This window comes from Octopus bimaculoides, chromosome 11 (genome assembly GCF_001194135.2).
Source record: "Octopus bimaculoides isolate UCB-OBI-ISO-001 chromosome 11, ASM119413v2, whole genome shotgun sequence".
NCBI lineage: Eukaryota > Metazoa > Mollusca > Cephalopoda > Octopoda > Octopodidae > Octopus > Octopus bimaculoides.
In genome coordinates this window covers 24268223-24270900 of record NC_068991.1, presented here as the reverse complement: position 1 = coordinate 24270900, position 2678 = coordinate 24268223, and the positions used below count along the sequence as shown (strand labels likewise).

General features: G+C 36.6%; 1 pseudogene; it reads left to right on the top strand.

Annotated features, from left to right (window-relative positions):
• The first annotated feature begins 2399 nt into the window (after positions 1 to 2399).
• The window catches only part of LOC106867921 (uncharacterized), a 3324-nt pseudogene continuing 3045 nt past the window's right edge, over positions 2400 to 2678 (top strand).

The window sequence follows — 2678 nt, the reverse complement described above, 5'->3', positions numbered from 1 at the left end:
ATGTTTTACCTGTGAATTTGCGTGTGTAAACTGGGAATGCATACAACGAGTTTCTCTGCCCTAGGTGTACGGAAAACACTCGGTGAGAAATGGAAGAAAATTTGAAGAAAGAAGAAAAAAAACATAATAATAATAATAATAATAATAATAATAATAATAATAATAATAATAATAATAATAATAATAATAAACATTGATACCTACATAGATCGGAAAAAGCAACAGACGAAAAGAGGAAGGCAAAAATCCTCTAGGACTTTGACTTCTAGACAGATAAGGTGTTAGAGCACTGAAGGCCGGATATAGCAACCTTTAGGAGGGACAAACAAGAGTGCCTAATAATCAACATATTACCATGAAAGAAAGAGAAAAGATTGATAAATATGGAGACCTGAGAATTGAGATAGCCAAGATGTGGCAGCTATGAGAGTTAAACATAAAGGTTGTCCCTGTTCTCATCGGAGCACTGGGTTCAATAACACCCAACTCGAAGAAACATTTGGAAACTATAATCTAGGAGTATTGCAAAAATCGGCATTACTTGGAACTGCACGCATATTGCGTAAAGTACTGTCTGTCTGAGATCCTTGTTGTGATTTGACAGACAATACAAACCCCTAGTAGACATAATATCTTCAACCAACAACATCACGATATCGATTACTGTGCGTCGTCTTAAATCTTAAATAATAAAAAATTGCATAATGTTATCATAAAGACCAGTAATGGCATGTTTTTGATCATCGGTCACAGTTGGAGTGTTTTTTGATCGTAGGTCTGCTTAAACAGAGCTGTTCGAGGTTAAGCAGCAGCAACAACAAGGTAAATAATTATATAGTTCTTTTCCGACTTCCGTTCCACCACCATTATCATAAGAACCCAAAACACACAAAACACTGATTAAAACAGAAATGTCCATAAAATACTCGGTGAATCTATTTCTGGTTAGATACAGAATTAAAACCAATAAATCTCTGTAACCATCGACACAAATATTGCAGGGAGTAGAAATGTATTAAACAAAAAAATTGTAGAATAAACTAAAAACACAACTCATATTCACGACTTCGCTCTCTCTACAATGAAAATGAATAGAAATAGAAAATAGAACTATAAGCAAAGAAAAGCTAAGACCACAAACCCTGTCAAATAAAGGAAAAAAGATTTTGCTTTATAGGATATAGTCTTGGCCGAAGGAAAATTGGTTCTTATTTAAAGACAAGACGAATTTTGACGTCATTGTTTTGTCAGAAGAAAGGTTCGCACTAAATAGTTTCTATCTGGACCGGATGTCAAATTTAATTTATCGAGAACTTATTTGCAGCAGTCTGGGATTGGAAATCGATTCATTGCATAAACAAACAAGACTATAAAGTCATGAGAGAAAGGAGCGTGAGTATATGACACTAATACCTTTCTGAAGAACAAAAATGCTGCAAATGTAGTTAAAAAGCTGCAGTTGGAATCGAAGCCATAATATTAATTCATGGTCTCTAATTCTTGCTCTACAGTGCTCAACGCCCTATCTTTTTTGCCAATATTGACTTTTTACGTAGGCGACTTAGGGCTATTAATTTCTGAGGTGGGATGGGATTATCGTAGAATATACCGAGGCTAATACTTGAGTGATTCTTACATTACCTGGCCCCGAAAAGATTTTGGCAGGATTCGAACTCAGAACGTAAAAATATCCCGACTATTTCAACGTTCCATTCACCGATATCTCCACTCCCACTATTGACAGCCGCTCGAACTGCTAGAATTAGCAGCTAAATCTCACTTAAATCACACCTCGTTCTTAAGATTTTGAATCCACAAGAAAGCTATAGAGGGCATGATTATAGAGGGCAAAAGCGGGCGTCTACATAGTTTTTCTGTTTATGGATAGCGAGCCATAAACACAAAACCCTGTGGCCGCACTCCTTTTCGTGTCTCAAGGGCAGAGATCAATACTGTATTCACGGGTTCGAAAGGATAGAAACGTTACACATTGGGTAATGTAGTTGGAAGTTTAAAGACGGGATGACCATACTTGGAATGCTCAAGATGATAAATAATTTTGTTGAATTACAGTCGACGACGACAACGACGAAGGCGACGACGGCGACGACAACAACAGCAACAACAACAACATTAATAGCAACAATAGCTTCTTCATCAGCAGCAGCGAAAGTAGCAACGGCAGCAGTCGCAGTCGCTGCAACGAATATTAAAAGTTGTTTGTTTTTATTCCCTCTCTTCAAGTAGGTAAATGGTTGAATGTATTTTTAAAGACTGGTAAATGAAGTAACTGTGATTATCATTCGGGATTTATTCCAGATCGTTCGCTTCAATTCTCTTAATATTTCAGAAGATTTATTGTATACGACGTAACATTTTTTTAATTTTTTACAATAGACATGAAGCATAATATCCAGACAACAAGCATTAGCGACGTGAGTACCAACAGAGCGCCATTATTCTCCTGTATATTATTTACCACAGACGTTTCCGGTTTCCGTTATAACATTCTTAGCAATCATTCGGTCTAATCGATCGATTACAGATTACTAGAACTGCTAAAGAACTACAAAATACAGAGAGAGAGATAGATAGATAGATAGATAGATAGAGAGAAAGAGAGAGAGAGAGAGAGAGAGAGAGAGAGAGAGAGAGAGAGAGAGAGAGAGAGAGAGAGA